The following is a 17,806-nucleotide window of genomic DNA, read 5'->3' as shown; positions in this document are numbered from 1 at the left end:
ATCTTTCATCTTGTGCCATGCATGCCCATTCAGAGAGCAGGGAAATTCCAGTGGCCAGACTATAGTTTGATTTCGGTAATTGTGGTTTATTGTTTCACTGTTTGCATATCTTCTCTGTTCTTATATTTGAATAAATATAACCCTTTTCACCACAGCTACAGTTTCTTGCGTCTTCTTTAAGAATTTGCTGGCAATGATTTACTAGGGATAAATAACAAAATAACAGGACCTATCTCTGATAGATTGGGAGTGTTGGAATGTGTGGTTTCAGCCACCAGACACTTGCGAGAGATCAAAAGAAAATGAAGGAAGCTTGGAGCAACCAGTCTCCTTAAACACACACATACCCTTTCCTATACTGTGTCTTTTTTCTTTTTTTAAAAAAATGGCTAAAAGAAAGAAATCATCAAAAGGAAGAATTTTATAATGATTCTCTTCAATGGCCAGATTAAAATAAAAAATTACACGCTCCAAACTTCCTGTTATTCATGGCAGTATTCAAAGAATTGCCTCAAGCCAGTCAGTGCTGATAGCCATCTGGGATGGAAGCATCGGGGAACAGATGGGATACACTGACAAATACAAGGGGCAGATGGAAACAGATGATCACTGTTTTCGTGAAGAGCAATCCATTTTGGTGGTGTGTGAGTGAGGACTTTGCAGCAGGCCAAGTCACTTGGAGGTGGTGGAACTGAGGAGACTGAGAGGAGATATACAGCCACCTTCAAATATCTCAAGGGCTATCACAGGGAAGGTGGAGAAAGCTTGCTTTCTCCTGCTCCGCGGGGTAAGGACTAGAACCAATGGCTTCAAGTTACAGGAAAGGAGATTCTGACTGAACATCAGTAAGAGCTGTTTGACAGTGGAATGGTCTCCCTTGGGAGGTGGTGGGCTCTCCTTCCTGGGGAGAGGTTTTCAAGCAGAGGTTGGATGTCCACCTGTCATGGATGCTTTAGTTGAGATTTTTGCACTGGACTAGGGTTACTTCCAACTCTACAGTTCTATGGTTCTATTCTCTGGTGCCTCGATTTTTGGAAAAGACGAAGGAAGTAGCATGGAGATATATGCTCTGGCAATGTGGGACACAGGGTAGATGGGAGGCTTCCAGCAGGTATGGTGGCTATTATTATTATTATTATTATTATTATTATTATTATTATTTGCCCTGCCTTTTCTCCTTACAGGGACTCAAGACAGCTTACAGATAAAAATAAGAACAGCTAAAAAAAATAAGGAAAAAAATCATTAAAAAACAATTAAACATTGATAAACTATCTATCTATCTATATCTATCCATCACCTATCTATCTAATCTTCGATTAAAAACATACAGAAGATTACAATAAAAACTGAACAGTGCTAGTCCTTTATTTAAAAGCAGCCAATTCCCAAAAACCTTTTGGAACAAGAAATAATTCACCTGCTGGAGGAAGGACAGGAAGGGAGCTAGTCTAAATTCTTTAGGGAGGGAGTTCCACAGTTGGGTAGCAGCATCTACCAAGAAGGCCCTCTCCCATTTCCCTACCAATGAAGCCTGTGATGGTGGTAGGACCAACAGCAGGGCCTCCCTGGAAGATCTCAAAACCAAGGCTGGTTCATATGAGGGAATGCATTCTTTCAGAGAGAATGAATACAAGCTATTTGGGCTTTGCTATCATTATTATTTTATATCAGGTGGCAAGGGTAAGGACTGATGGTAAGAAATCGCAGCCTGCCTTAGTTCCCTCTCTCTGAATTTTAATGGCTGACAGGGATTTTGCTCCCAAAACCTGTCCGCTCACAGTTCACACCCTTTGTTTGTGATACACCCCTACTTAAAAGAGGTGGGGGTTGAGGCCTTGTGAGCACCATCTATAATAAGATCCTAGCCTCAGCTGCCTTACCTTCAAGGTCATTCTAGGTCTGGTGGTGGGAACATGCAGTGTTTTATAACAGAGAATAATAAACCCAAGAGTTCTGTTTTCTTTAGCAAGGTCATTTAAAGCAAGAAGAAGAAGAAGAAGAAGAAGAAGAAGAAGAAGAAGAAGAAGAAGAAGAAGAAGAAGAGGAACAACAACAACAACAAAAAACAAAAACAAAAACATCCCTCTGTGTTTTGTGTTAGCTCTAAGTGCAAATCACTGAACAGCCTTAAAAGCCTTTACCTAAATTCTTCTCAGTCGTTCCACAAAACATCACAGTTCCTTTCGTTCAGAAGCAATGAAGGGGGGGAGCATTACTGCTAAGGAAAAAGTGTGTGTGTGTGTGTGTGTGTGAGTGAGAGTGAGAGAGAGAGAGAGAGAGAGAGAGAGAGAGAGAGAGAGAACTGTTCTTCTTTCACTTGCATCAAAAACGTTTCTTTACAATAGAAGACTTGGAGCCCTCAGGATTCAGAAGACAGGTGAAGTGACCCACAAGTCTTTTAATTATATTTCCTAAGCCTGAGGCATGTAGAAGCATCTTCTATCTTAAGAAGGGTAATTTATAATATCAACGCCTGCCTGTCCAAAATGAATGTGCAATTTTGGCAAGCAGAAATACTTGACAATGTTTCCTTGCTTAAGGAAAATGACAGTGACAACGCTAATCCGACCAACTTTTGGGAGGCTACAAAAGCATTGACAAGAAGTATCTGCATCAAAGAAAAACCATACATTAAAAAACAAACCTCTACAATAATAACCAAACTAGAAATGGATTTACTAACTAATTATAAAAGTTTGGATTCAAAAGACCTCTGAAATAGATGCTTTGAACATTTATAGCACACTAGTCAATTTCATATAGGTGAGTGTGGAGGTAAAACTCAGAAGTTTGGGAAACCCTTCTGCAGATGATATTACTTGATATGTGGTTAAGGAACTTGCTACATTTTGGGTTGGGGTCTCCTATTAATTCCGCTAAGCAGGACCCTGGATATCTGCTCTAAGCCACTGTTGCATTGCTCTGTATGTTTCTGAAATGTCAGTTCTCTTGGTAAGGTGCAAGGGAACATTTCAGTCCTCTTGTGAATAAGGACATTCCAAGCATCTTTATAAGCCTAATGAAAAGTGACTCAGTGAATCCCATCAGCTGTTCATAATCAAAGCATCTAGATGGGGAGGGTGTTCTTGGCACCCTCCCCTTTTTACGATGAGTAATAGAACAGACAGTGCAGATCATTTTTGCAACTCACGCAACCCGACAAAAAGATTTATTGTGAATTATTATAACATTCTGAAAATGCATAATTACCTTTTAAGCCAAATTCTCAGGTTGGCAAACTCAAATCAATACTTTACAGCTCTGGCAGGGCATTTTACTGGCCTTTAATGGCAAGATGTGAGGCACACAGAATGAAAAACAGGCTGATGTCCCATTAGAACTTGTGAAACTTTCAATGGAATAAATCAACTTTGGGGAAAAGCCAGTGCTGAAATAGGGAAAGGTGTTAGTTAATGAGAACAAAAGTATGTAATGACAAGCGATAAACCAGAACACACACGTTATACTCTCTCAATCTGTACACACAAGGCCATCCCAATACATTCTGGTACCTGAGGCAGACCCCAAAATGATGCCAGGAAAGAAAAGAAGGGGTGAGTGAATATCTACATCATGAACAAGGGGGAAAGAAAGATAAACATTGAGATCTGCTGCCTGAGGCAACTGCCTCAGCTTGCCTTACAGGTGGGCTCGCCCTGTGTACATATAACCTGTCATGTACTCAACCCATTGATCTATTTAACTCACAATTGTCTACTCACTTTGGCAACAATCCCCAACCACTCAGGAGCGGATGTCTTATACTAGAGATCCTTTCAAGTGGAGATGTCAGGAACTGAATCTGGAATCTTCTTTACAACTCAACTAAGGTGAAATGTGCAAGACAAGGAGAGATTCTCACTAAATATAGTTCAGAGGTCATAGACCACAGGCGGAAAGTGGAAAGCCATAAATCTCACCCCAGCAATTGAGAGGACCAGATGCTCAGCCAGTGTGACGCAGAGGAGTTTAAGAAAAGATGCTCTGCGATCCACGGTGTCAAATACAATGAAATGTGAAAAGGCTCCTTCTTAAATTTATCAGAAATGCTACTCAGCTTCTCTTAACATCGATGACAAAGATCAAGAAGTGCAGGCACCGTGCTACACAGCTCTCTGCCGAGAGATCAGAGCTGACAGTGATGAACAAGAGGCATAGTTTCTTCCCTGACCTCTGGGTGTGAGGTCAGGTGTCCAACAAGTAGGGAAGCAAGTCTTTCAACTGCTGACAATGGTGCCTGGGTATTTGGAGACTGCTTGGCTGATGCTCCTGAAGCAATCATCAATGACCAGAGGAGACGCCCACCCAACCCTTTCCCTGGGGCTATGTAAGCCACATTACTGACAGGGATGAGAAGGTCTGAACGTATTACAATGGCTGCGCTGGTTACCAAGTAGTTTCTGTGTTCAGTTCAAAGTGCTGGTTTTTAATCTACAAACCCCTATGAGGTTTAGGACCCCAATATCCCAAGGACCACCTCTCTTCACATGAAACAACCTGAACCTTGCAGTCCTCAACAAAGACCCTTCTCCATCTACCTCAAACCAAGATTGTGGAGAAAGGAAGCTACACAAGAATGAGTCCCCCACACCACCACAGAGTGGAATGCTCTCCCCAAAGAAATATGCCTGGTGCCATCATTTGCATTTGATATTGTTGTTAAAAATAAAGTGAACATTTAATGCTAATAATTATTATTAATGAGGGCTGGTGGAAGGCAGATGCAAGGCAGCCCAGTCTAGAGAATGAGTGTGATTGGCTCCTGCATGGACCATCGGTCATCCTGAGAGAAGTCCTCCATTTTGTAGGTTTTTAGAGTTGTAAACTACCTTGAGTGCCTTGGCAGAGGAATGATAAATAAACTCAATGCATAAATAAATGATCCATATTATTTTATTGAATCTCTTATGTCCTTTCTATTTCACCTGGACAAATCAGTTCAGGACACCTCTGTTTGTGTGAAGGAATGCTTAAGTATAAGAAGCTAAAGCAACTTAACTAACTAACTTAATAAGAATTCACTTTGCAACCTGACATCAAAGTTGAAAAATGCTGATGTCAAAGTGGAAACATATTTTGACATTTGCAGAGATCTCATTAAGAAACCTACCAGGGGAAAACTTAAATGGGCTCATTTTACTTGCATTGGTGCTGGAGCTGCATTGAGAGAGAACTGATTCATAAATGATCCTATCAGCTATCATTAGCCATAACAGCTAAATGGAAAGTCTTTGCCAGCACACCACCAGGAGCCAGCAGCTAATGGAAGGGGAATCAGGGAAGCCATCCAGTTGTTGGCTAGCTGCTACCAGCAACAGAAGGCTAAACTTGTACCCATCTGGGGAATTCATTCTATGGGTAATGGCCATACATAGAGTCTGCAACTGCTAGGAAGTAGTAGCTATATGCTGAGGTGCCCTCTGCAGATGTTCTGATGAATGTGTCCAGGTTGGAGGCCCCAAGTCTACAGTGTTTATCATGAACATTCATAAGAACAATTGAAAGGGCGCCGGAACTCACCATTAAGTTGTTACAGTAAGTCGTCAGGCAACATGGGGCAGCGCTGAACAGATGCTAGTTTGACAAAAGCCATGTTCACCTCCCACAGAGGTGCTAAAAACTATGGTGAGCTGTCTCCCTCACTGGTTTGGGGTCTCTCCTGGGTTCTGATGTGGGTCAAATAAATGCACCCCCACTTTCATCATCCTCTTAGTATCAAGCAGATGGCTAGGGCAGCTTGTAGACACCCTGGAAGGAAAGCTTAAAGTCCACCACTGTGACACAGGAGATGGGTTGAAGAAAAGGAAATATGACTTGGCCTTGCCCCATAGCTTGACCAATCATGGGTAGGAGTGGCTAGGAGCTAAATGGGCTCATAGATCTTTGAAAAAGTGAAGACTCGCACAAGCTGGCCAGCATCTGTTTTGACTTGAAGTGGTCATTTTGGGCTTTTCAGAAGTACATACAGGCAAGAAGAAGGGGGAAGGACCTGCAGCCCGCAATGGCACCCACCTGAGAGGTGCCCGAGGTGTACTCTGGCGCTTTCTGGCTAAAAAAAAAAGAGAGAGAGAGCACTGGGTGTAGTTCATAAGGCAAACATTGCAGGCTAAGGCACGTGCTTCATGAGCCACAACAATCAGCAGATTGTTGTGTCTCATGAAGTGCATGCATAGCACTGTACAGTGGTACCTTGGTTCTCAAACTTAACCTGTTCCGGAAGTCCATTCCAAAACCAAAGCGTTCCAAAACCAAGGCGTGCTTTCCCATAGAAAGTAATGCAAAACAGATTAATCCGTTCCAGACTTTTAAGAACAACCCCTAAAACAGCAATTTAACATGAATTTTACTCTCTAACGAGACCATTGATCCATAAAATGAAAGCCATAATCAGTGTACTGTACTATAAAATAAATAAGACAGTATTGTAGATGATGAAAATTAAAATTATTGTTGTTTTCTTACTTGCTCTGATGATAGTCATTGTTTAGAGGGGGGACTTTTATCCATTTCCGCAGTCACAAAATCAATCAATCAGCTGAACTGGGTTCCACAAAGTCACAAAAACAAATGAACCGAAAAAGCCTCAAAAACAAAAATGCAAAATAAATAGCAAAACCAAAAGCGCTAAATACAGTGATACTTTGGTTCTCGAACGTAATCCATTCTGGAAGTTGGTTTGACTTCCAAAATGTTCAAAAACCAAGGCACGGCTTCTGATTGGTGCAGGTGCCCAGAAACAATAGCCAACAGCCGCCTCGGACATTTGGCTTCCGAAAAACGTTTGAAAACCAGAACACTTACTTCTGGGTTTTTGGTGTTTGGGAGCCAAGGCGTTTGAGAACCAAGGTACTGCTGTACAGGCATCAGTCACATCAGGGTGGACAGATAGAAAACCCTAACTGGGGAAAGGGTGCCCAAAATGTATATCTTTACATTTGCTTTCACTGAAGCTCATTTGCTGACTGAAGGTAGCTCTGAACCACAACATCATCACCATAAAAATAAAAATATTTTTCCTCCATAGCTTGGAGGCAGCCTGCTTCTGAATGCCAGTTGTTGGAAACCTCAGGCAGGGAGAGAGATGTTCCATTCAGGTCATGCTTGTGGGCTTCCTGGGGCATTTTGTTGGCCACTGTGAGAAGAGGATGCTGGTCCACAGGGGCTATGTAGTCAGAGGGTCTCTAAAATATAAAGGTAAAGGTAAAGGGACCCCTGACCATTAGGTCCAGTCATGACTGACTCTGGGGTTGCAGCGCTCATCTCGCTTTATTGGCCGAGGGAGCCGGCGTACAGCTTCCAGGTCATGTGGCCAGCATGACTAAGCCGCTTCTGGCAAACAAGAGCAGTGCACGGAAACGCTGTTTACCTTCCCGCCAGAGCGGTACCTATTTATCTACTTGCACTTGATGTGCTTTCGAACTGCTAGGTTGGCAGGAGCAGGGACCAAGCAATGGGAGCTCACCCCATCGTGGGGATTCGAACCGCCGACCTTCTGATCGGCAAGTCCTAGACTCTGTGGTTTAGACCACAGCGCCACCCGTGTCTCTAACCACCTGCGTCCCTAACCTCTAAAATATAGGTTGATGCTAAAGGTGGATCTGAAAAGGAAGACATAATATATTGGTTTAGAAGCATTTGTTGCTTAATTAATTCATATATCCCAGCGCACTGAATCAAATTCTTGCTCCAGATCTGAAAAAGCTTTGAGTGTGAAATATACTCGGAGTCGAGTGTGGATTTCATGCTCTTTATTCAGCTCATAGTAGTGAGGAGGAATGGAAGTTTCCCCAAAATGTCCACTTTATATACATTATTTACACAATGGGCCCCACGTGATTGGCTAATTCCGGGAGTCTCCTGTAGGCAAATCAGGTTGCGGATTCACTTCCACCTGGAGTTGGATTGGGTGGCTCCTGCGGACCAATCAGACTGCTGCATTCTGGATCCTATTGTTCTAGGTCTAGTCAGAATGCTGCATTCTGGATCCTATTGTTCTAGGACCAATCAGACTGCTGCAATTTGGATCCTATTCAACTCAGTACATAACAGAGTGAATGTCAAAATTGTAATTCACTGCAAAGTGCACAACATTTGTTGGCATTCCCTGCAACAAGCGAACCTGGTCAGATTTTTTTTATTTTTATTTTTTGGTTGGCACTTTCTTCTTTCATATGGTAGGAATAATCATAAAATCAAATGGCATCTAGTTCTAATTTTTATGGTAATTGCTTTCTATAGCACTCGCCAGATTTCCCCCTTTTCATAATAACATCATACATAATTACTACATAATCTTCCAGCATAAATAACACTCCAATTAGTCTGTAATCTGTAATTATAATGTACTTACCAAATAGTTTTGTGCTTATTTGAACTCTGTGAAATAAAATACCTTGTTAATAAAAATGCTGCGAAAGAATTATGTAGATTTTTTTCATGCCAAATCCAGTCTCTGCCAGTAGGATACAAACTATAATGAAGTCACAGAGAATTTTAAAAATATATTATATTTTCTTTGTACACTGGGAAAACAACCACCCTAGGCTCAGATCACGCCTTTTATTTTAGGAAGGGGAGCAAATTGGCTAGTGACCTGTGGCATTTCTGCGTAAAACAGACCAATTTATGTATTTTAATAGCTCCTCATTCCCATGTTTATTAGTGTTGCCTGCAATATTCTCCCAAAACAGTCTTAGAAATAAACTTCAGGGTTTCTTAAAAGCCTGTATCCGACAAGAGGTGAGCTTTCAAAGCCTGATAATTCTTCTCCTTTCTAGAATAAAAGTGGAGCAGAAAAGCAAATCACACCTCCCTGCTGGCCTCCATAATCTATAAAGGGTCTTCCAACCAGAGTTAACACCCCTCCCAGCAGATGCCAACCCCCTAAAATAGGTGTAGCCAACGTGGTGAACTCCACCTCCCCTGCCAGCATGGACAATATTATTATTATTATTATTATTATTATTATTATTATTATTATTATTATTATTACTCCACCCATCTGGCAGGGTTTCCCCAGCCACTCTGGGTGGCTCCCAACAGAATAATATTATTATTAATAATAATAAAGAGATAATACATCAAACATTAAAAACTTCCCTAAACCGGGCTGCCTTCAGATTCTAAAAGTCAGATAGTTGTTTATTTCCTTGACATCTGGTGGGAGGGCATTCCACAGGGTGGGCACCACTACCAAGAAGGCCCTCTGCCTGGTTCCCTGTAACTTCGCTTCTCACAGTGAGGGAACCAGCAGAAGACCATTGGAGGAGGACCTCAGTGTCTGGGCTGAGCTATGAGGGTGGAGACGCTCCTTCAGGTATACTGGGCTGAGGCTGTTTAGGGCTTTAAAGGTCAGCACCAACACTTTGAATTGTGCTCAGAAACGTACTGGGAGTCAATGTAGGCCTTTCAGGACCGGTGTTTTATGATCTAGCTGCCACATTCTGGATTACTTGTAGTTTCTGGGTCACCTTCAAAGGTAACCCCATGTAGAGCACATTGCAGTAGTCCAAGTGGGAGATAACCAGAGTATGTACCACTCGGGCAAGACAGTCCATGGGCAGGTAGGGTCTCAGCCTGCATACCTGACAATGGTCAGGGATGATGGGGGCTGTAGTCCTCTGACAACTGGAGGTCCACAGGGCTCCCACCCTTTAAATAGCAGATCTATTGATCTGCCTTCCATGCACCTTGGCCAGCAGCAAAGCCAGCTTCCACTTTTCATGAGGTACTGCCTTCATCAGTGGCTGTCTTTCAATTCACTATTGGAAGCTGTACAACAGCAGTACTCTGAGCAATGGTGGGCAGCAGGCAAAACACTGGCTCATTTAAATTTGATTGCCAGTGCTGATAAAGCCCTGTGCAAAATAGTGTTTTAAAAGGCATGATGTGGACCCCCAGGAAAACTTTGATTCTGCTAGAAGTCTGTTTGTGATTTAAATGACCAAACAATCTCATGGTTGGCTCATTTCCACTAAATCTGAGCTTATTTGGCAGCATTCGAGAATATTTGGTTAAAAATATGATATAAATAAGTGGAAGCAGGAGGCCCCATTGGCGAAAGCACACCTCAGATTAAGAACCGTTTCAGGTTAAGAACAGACCTCTGGAACGAATTAAGTTCTTATCCTGAGGAACCACTGTACTTAGGCAAAATTTCCTACAGATGTATTGGGAGGAAATTGCACTAAAATGCTGAGAATATTTTTTAAAATAATAATAAGAATCGCAAACTGATGTAGACAGGTGCAGAACAGAGCCTAATGTCAGAAAAATTAGAAATTGGTGGAAACTGAAATTGAGAGATTCACCATCCCTATTCCCAACCACCAAGTGTGAAGCATGGGGTCTCCATCACAGCAGAGCACCCCTTCCCCAGCAGTGCTCCTCTCTACTGGCAGAGGTTAGCAGAGAGAAACTGCACACAGCCATATGAGAAATATGTAAAATAACTGAGCAAGTATTAGACATCACCCCGGAATTGGCCCTACTAAACATCTTCCAAGACAACAATGCCCATTTACACCACAAAGAACTCATAACCCACCTACTTTCAGCAGCCAGATGCACCATAACCAGACACTGGAGAGACCTGTCAGGAGTAAGCATGGACCAATGGTACCAAATAGTATGGGAAACAGTCCTACTAAAAAAATTAACCAATAAACTGAAACTGACATGGGGACAAACAGAAGAAGACACCTTTACCCCGGTATGGCTCCCCTTTATCACAGACACAGCCCAACAAGACAATGAAAATAATTCACCAACAGCGTACAAATCAATATGGCTAACCTGATCCAAAACACCCACCCACCCCACTCACACATGAAAACAAAGATCACCACAGCCAATCACAAATGAACAACCACACCCTAGGCCAACCCCAACCTCTCTCACCACCAAAGGAACACAAATGAACAGCACGAGCATCGCTGACACCAAACCCTACATACATTAAGCAAAATAGAAACATCGCCACCCAACCCCAACCCCACCTATCTTCCCCCCTCCACCCCTTTTTTTCCTCAACAAATGTCTCAACAAATGAAACTGATTTGTAAAAATGTTGCATGGAAAAAATACGAGAGACATTACACATACTTCTGTAAAACAAGAAAATATTTAATAATAATAAAAAAAGAAACTGCACACAATCCTAACCCCCCCCATCAAGCTCTCCAACATCATCATTACAGTTAGTTTTGTGCTATAACTTAACATTAACCCCCCCACACACCAATTTGACACCAGTCATCAATGCAACAAAGCAGCCACCAAACACTAAGACAGTAGAGAAATATATATATACATTTCTCTATAAAGTACAACAGTCATTCTAAGCAATTTAATCTCAGCAATTGCACCGCTTCAAAAAGGAAGCCACTTATGGTTCGAGGACCCAACCCCCGCGATGTGAAATGAATACACAAGGACACGAGATATAAGGTTAATGGGCAAGAAAAGGCCACAACTTTATTGATTACAGCAGTGAAAGGTATTGGCTTAGGCACTGGATGTCTAAAAAGGATGGGTTTATTCACCAGTAGGTGGAGCCTGTTGATGCTCATCCAACTATAGGCTCTCCCCTGATGTCACCGAGGGTCGTGCCATGGCCTCCCGCCAAGCAGGCATCGGACAGAACACACGACCGCCAGATTCCTTTAACGGAATACCCAAAATATTGAAGGCATAGGCGATGGCCACACCTAGCTCTTCTACACCACAACACATATTTCCAATGCCTAACCTACCCACCAATACCACGAAAGTTGTGACGATTGCTACGAGGTAGGCGAAAAAACCAAAAAGCCTAATGCCAAATGGAAAAATTCCTACCAGGCCCCCCGGGCAACCAGGGCGACCAACCTAAGGTCCATAGCAAGGCCAAGGAGAGTTTGAGACCCTAAGCTAAAGGGAGTGGAGGGTGGGTGACTCGCGCCGGGACAAAGGTGAATGAGGCCAAGGAGGGGCTGGCGCCGCAGCATATAGGATGCTGAAGAAACGCCCCCCCGGTGTCGCCTGGTTGGTTGCCCACCGGCGGGGGTGGGCGCCAGCCAGGTGAGAGAGGGAGGCGGGGCTCGGGCTCCCGCCCACAACCACTCCCCTCCCTTCCAGGGAGGAGAGTCTTTCTTGGAAAACCACTTCAAATGCTCTATGCTTCCCACTTCAAGTTGAAAGTCCCACAATCGCTTTGCCTTGCAGGCTTACCCAAAAGTGAAGTTCCTTGCCAAGGAACCCTCTTGCCAATTTATTGATTTTCTTGTTTGCAAAGAAGCAGCCGACGTCAAGGTGGGGGAGAGGAAATGCAAGCCATGAATCATCACATTATAGAGGAATAACACACTTCTCGTAAGCAGGACAGGAAACTATCAATAAAAAGCAAGCAATTTGGGAGGAGGGGGGGAAGCACATGAAATTGTACATATGCGTGGCGTTGTGGAATGGGTGCAATTATGTTCACAGTTGCGACACCTACATTTTGCAGCAGAAAGGCAAACTGTAGAAGAGGGAAGGAGAAAACAGCAAATTGTGAGCAGCACGTGGACGAAATAAAGAAAGGAGACGAGTTTTTGCAGCCATATCAATGTATTTCTTACATGTTTACCCTGCTAAAGAGCTTCACGTAGGACTAAGAGAGACTCCTGCCTGGAGCCCTGGAAAGTGCTTGCCAATCACTGTAGACAATACTATACTGGCTGGCAGAAACTAGCCACTAGCCACAATGTCTATCCCCTGTCTCAGCATTTGAAGGGTGCAGTGCTTCTGAATGCCAGTGGCTAGTAGCCTCAGGTTAAGTACTTCATTCATTCTGGAGGTCCGTTCTTAACCTGAAACTGTTCTTAACCTGAAGCACCACTTTAGCTAATGGGGCCTCCTGCTGCCGCTGCGCTGCTGGAGCACGATTTTTGTTCTCATCCTGAAGCAAAGTTCTTAACCCGAGGTACTATTTCTGGGTTAGCGGAGTCTGTGACCTGAAGCATATGTAACCTGAAGTGTATGTAATCCGAGGTACCACTGTACTCAGATTCTGCTTGTGGGTTTCCCACAGAAACCTGGTTGGCCCCTGTGAGAACAGAATGCTGGTCTAGGTGGGCACCTGGCTTGATTCAGCAGGCTAGTTTTATGTTCTTAATCTATGTCCACATTGAAACAGCCACAGCAAAACAACAACAACAAAACCACCAATATTATTATGTTGAAAAATTTGTTGCATTTTACAGTCTGAAAGGGGGAAGAGAAATGCTCATCTGGGGATGAGCTGTGGTATCTTTCCTAAATTGAAAAGTCTTGCTGGGTGTTCTTAGGTTCCTAAACTGAGAGATGGTCTGACAGCTACAGTATGTTCCTATTCTAACAGGCAGAGGCTACTCCCAGTCTCAGGGAATTGGAGTGGCTTTAAAAACGTTATCCTTTTTCAGAAGAACACCGTGCATATTATCCCACTGTGTGGTGTATACTGGCTACAAACTGCAGACTGCTGCAGAAATAAGATGGACTGAATTTAAGGTTGGGGGGGGATGGAGAGGGGGAAATAACAGAAACTAAAACTGATCATTTCATCCATTCCTATGCTTTTTGCAAGACCGTGTTTTAAGCAAGAAAAATATGGATTTCATGACATGGAAAAAGCAGTAAACACAACTCTGGAGTATTGTTGAACAAGCTGTCAAGTTCATGGTAGATATCCAAGAGAGAACAAAACCAGCTTAGTAGCTAACCAGTCCTCATCCCGTCCCTTCTCTTCCATTTTGATTTGCTACAGCTGTATGCCTAGAAATGTTTATTATTAATTAGTTAATTAATTAACTTTCTAGGCCAACCTTCATCCATAGGTCACAGGATGGTTTACAAAATCAAAATACAAAACACATACCACAATAACAAACGAAAACAATAACCCCTCCTCCCAGCTTAAAAGGCCATAGACCATTTCATTAGCCAAAGACCTGGGAGAAGAGGAACGTTTTTGCCTGGCACCTAAAGATATGTAAAGAGGGTGTCAGACAAACCTCCCTGGGGATAGCATTCCACAAGTGGGTTGCCACCACAGAAAAGGCCCTGTTGTTGTGTTGCCACCCTGTGGACGTGTCATGGAGGAAGTTCATGAAGAAGGGCTTCAGATGATGATTGCAGGATCTAGGTTGGTTCATTAGGGGGAAGGTGATCCTTGAGATATTGTGTTCTGAGCCATGCTGAGCTGGTCCAAGAAAACAAGTGATCTTACACAGTGCTTTTTTTCTTAAAAATATATATGTTTAGGGCTATACTCTCATTTTCCTACTCACATTGAAATACTGCCCCTCAATGAGGCCAAACTTAGATTCACAAAATGTTTAGGGGTATGCGTACCCCCAGAAAAAAACACTGATCTTGTTGTTTTTAGCTACTGCTGTGCCCGATATATAAACAAGGAACTGGAGATTACGCTAAGCGTGGCCAAATTCTGTGCAACTGCCATAAAACTTAAGGAACAAGCTGTACTACCAAAATGATTAAGGTTTTAAATGATAATTATAGGTTATATTTTAGTGATCAAGATTTAATATATATATATATAAACTGCTGCTGTATCTGAATTGTCTCTGTTGTAGCCAATTGCAATTCAATGTATCCCTGTTGTGTTTTATGATTTTTCTGATATTGTAAGTGACCCGGAACTGGTCTGTGACCGTAATAATAAAATTCATTCATACTGCTGTGCCCGGCACACCTATGATCCTCAGAAATCATAGGATTATAGGATAGAATCCCACACAGATAGATGATGCTATTGCCAACGCTTCAACAAACTAGATTTGAACATTATGATAGCAATCTTTGACAGCTAGAGTCTAGTTCATGCAGCTAGAACTGTTACTCAAATTAACAGATTTTCTTTTTTTTAAGAAAAAAAAGAATATCAAGTCCCAAAGTAGTAACTAAAAGTAAGCAATAAGGGGTGGGTTGGTTATCAAATATATTTTTTATAGATTTGCCTGTACCTCAAATGATTGGTGCTTCTACAGACACATAACAGAGCAATTATGAAGCACAGAAAGGAATGATAATTTTTGCATGAGTGTTTTAGAACAATGATAGGCCATTTAATTGAAACACTAATTATCTTTCTTAAGTGTTTTATGAGGTTGATGGTCTCTAGCAACAGAACCCAAAGCATGATTGCTATTCAAGCTTTTAGGCTGAATTCTAGTGTCGAGGGAGTTAGTCTGTTCGCCACTGGCTGTCTAGGGCTGATGGGGACTGCAGTCCAACAAGATCTGAAGAGCATCGTGTTGGCTGCACCTGGATTATATGAAGAGGAGGGCAGCTGGTCTTTCTTATTGCAGTCAATCCACTGGACTAGTGCTATTTAACTGTCATGGGGCCTCATCTTTCGCTACAACCAAGCTCCCAGGTCTCTGCAATATGGGCATCTCTGCTAATTACACTGAGCCAGGATCATCTGCCTTCAGGATATTACAGCCCCTCAGCCTACCAGACATGGGAGAGAGGGTGAAATCTCCATAGACCTCTTTCCACAGAAAAACAGATTGCAGCCAAAGACCCAATAACCCTATTACAGACATTTGAGGGTAGGAGTCTGAATCAATTCAAGATGAGTTTTCAAGACGAGCCAGTCATTTCTATGATTTTTTTTATTTGCACCTCCTTCTAGGAATGAAGGGAAATTAGATTCAGTTCAGATCTAAAGGCAAATCTACCTGATTTACACTCCCCCAGAACAACCTGCAAATCAAAACACAGTCATTTTTTGAAATTCGCACTTCTTTGAATTTTGCAATGCAGTTCTCCAGTCAAGTAATGTGTGCAAAAATGCATATGCTAGGGTGAAGTGTGCATTAAAAAATGTGTATATTGGTGAAACAGTGTGCAACAAAAGAATTGCATCAGGGGAAATTGCTTTGCAGAAATCTGTATATTAGGCAAAACTGAACACAAATGTGTGTATGTCAGGAGAAAATCACAACGGAGAGAAATGGAAATAATAATAATAATAATAATAATAAATTTTATTTATATCCCGCCCTCCCCAGCCGAAGCCGGGCTCAGGGCGGCTAACAACAATCAATGGGTAGGTTAGCTGCTGCTACCTTTTATTGACCGCACTTGAAGCAAGTTCCAAATAGCCAAGCTGAAAATAAACAAGATAAAACAATATCAAGAAAGCTCTCAAAGCTGCGAGATTGGACTTTTTGCCTACATAACTTGGAAATCTCTGATAGTGCATTTTGGATCCCCCTTATGCTGTTTCCTTTGTGTTTACGTTCCCCATTATGGTGGGCATACCTCTGATTGAACTTTGCTACAATAGAAGATGCCACCTTACGCCCGCCGTTTCCTTTTGGATTTAACATGGCACTAAACATTTCCTCCCAATGCATCTGGTGCAGTGTTAAGATTAAAGAGGAGCCCAGATGGGTGTTTGGTTAAATGGCATAGCTTGCAAAAAAAAGGAGGGAGTATCTAATGTTTCTCATCTCCGTTCCTGCTGTAATCCCCTTCAGAAGGCACTGGCATACAAAATGAACATCAAAAGCAATGCAGCCAATTGATTGCAAGGGAAAGGCCTCTTAATCAAAGAGGAGGGGGAGGGAGGAAGGGGAGAGAGAAAAAGAATTGGCAACCCTAAAGGAATGGCCCAGCAAGCCAGCTGCTCCTTACAACAGCCCCGAACGAAGTACTAACTCGTTAACCGCCATCAGCCATGTGCGAAGCTTGCCAACTGAGCTGCCTCTGCAAAGACAAGCAGAAATCGGGAAAAGCACTCTGCAGATGCTTCATCTCCACCGTTAAAAGTCCTGATCTCAGCAACTGAGCGTTGTCTTTGCCAAGGAAACATTCCGAATGGCTGAAGGCACTGCTGAGCCAGACGTCGAGCAACAAGAGCCCAGAGAGGGGTTAGGAAACAGCTCAGAGAAGGAAAGGCATAGACCAGCAAGTCAGAGGCGATCGACAGGAGGACGGATATACCGCCTGCTCCTGATTAGGGTGCAGATTTGGCTTCTGATGTAGAATGCCATGCATGGGGGTGAGTAATCAGAAGTTCCTTTTGTACCTGCATTTGAAGTTACTTGCACACATGGGGCACATTCAAAACTGACATAAAGGCTGCAGTCTATTCCCCAATGTGCTGGTGATGGGTAATGCACTATGTAATGACTGGAACGGGCAATTTTAATTGCAGCAATAATTCCTAGGAAAGTGTCCAGATTGGATTAATGAATGTGTTTGTTGCTTCTGTCAACGGTCACAAATGTTTCAATGGGGTTGCAGAAGTATAATCGAGCTTCAACGGTTACATGACTAAGCCAACCTCAGATAGTGCTGTTTCCTGAGTCGAGGCACCGAAGATCACTAGAAACAGCCTTGCACTAAGTCAGATCAAGCTCATTATTGCCAACACGTAGTGGCAGTGGCCCTCCGGGGTTTAGACTGCCCTACCTAGAGGGACGCAGGTGGCGCTGTGGGTTAAACCACAGAGCCTAGGACTTGCCAATCAGAAGGTCGGCGGTTCGAATCCCCACGACGGGGTGAGCTCCCATTGCTCGGTCCCTGCTCCTGCCAACCTAGCAGTTTGAAAGCACGTCAAAGTGCAAGTAGATAAATAGGTACCGCTCCGGCGGGAAGGTAAACGGCGTTTCTGTACACTGCTCTGGTTCACCAGAAGCGGCTTAGTCATGCTGGCCACATGATCCAGAAGTTGTACGCTGGCTCCCTTGGCCAGTAAAGCGAGATGAGCGCCGCAACCCCAGAGTTGGCCGTGACTGGACTTAATGGTCAGGGGTCCTTTTACCTTTAC

This window comes from Podarcis filfolensis (genome assembly GCF_964270895.1).
Source record: "Podarcis filfolensis genome assembly, chromosome: 7".
NCBI lineage: Eukaryota > Metazoa > Chordata > Lepidosauria > Squamata > Lacertidae > Podarcis > Podarcis filfolensis.
Note: the sequence above shows the minus strand (reverse complement) of the source record.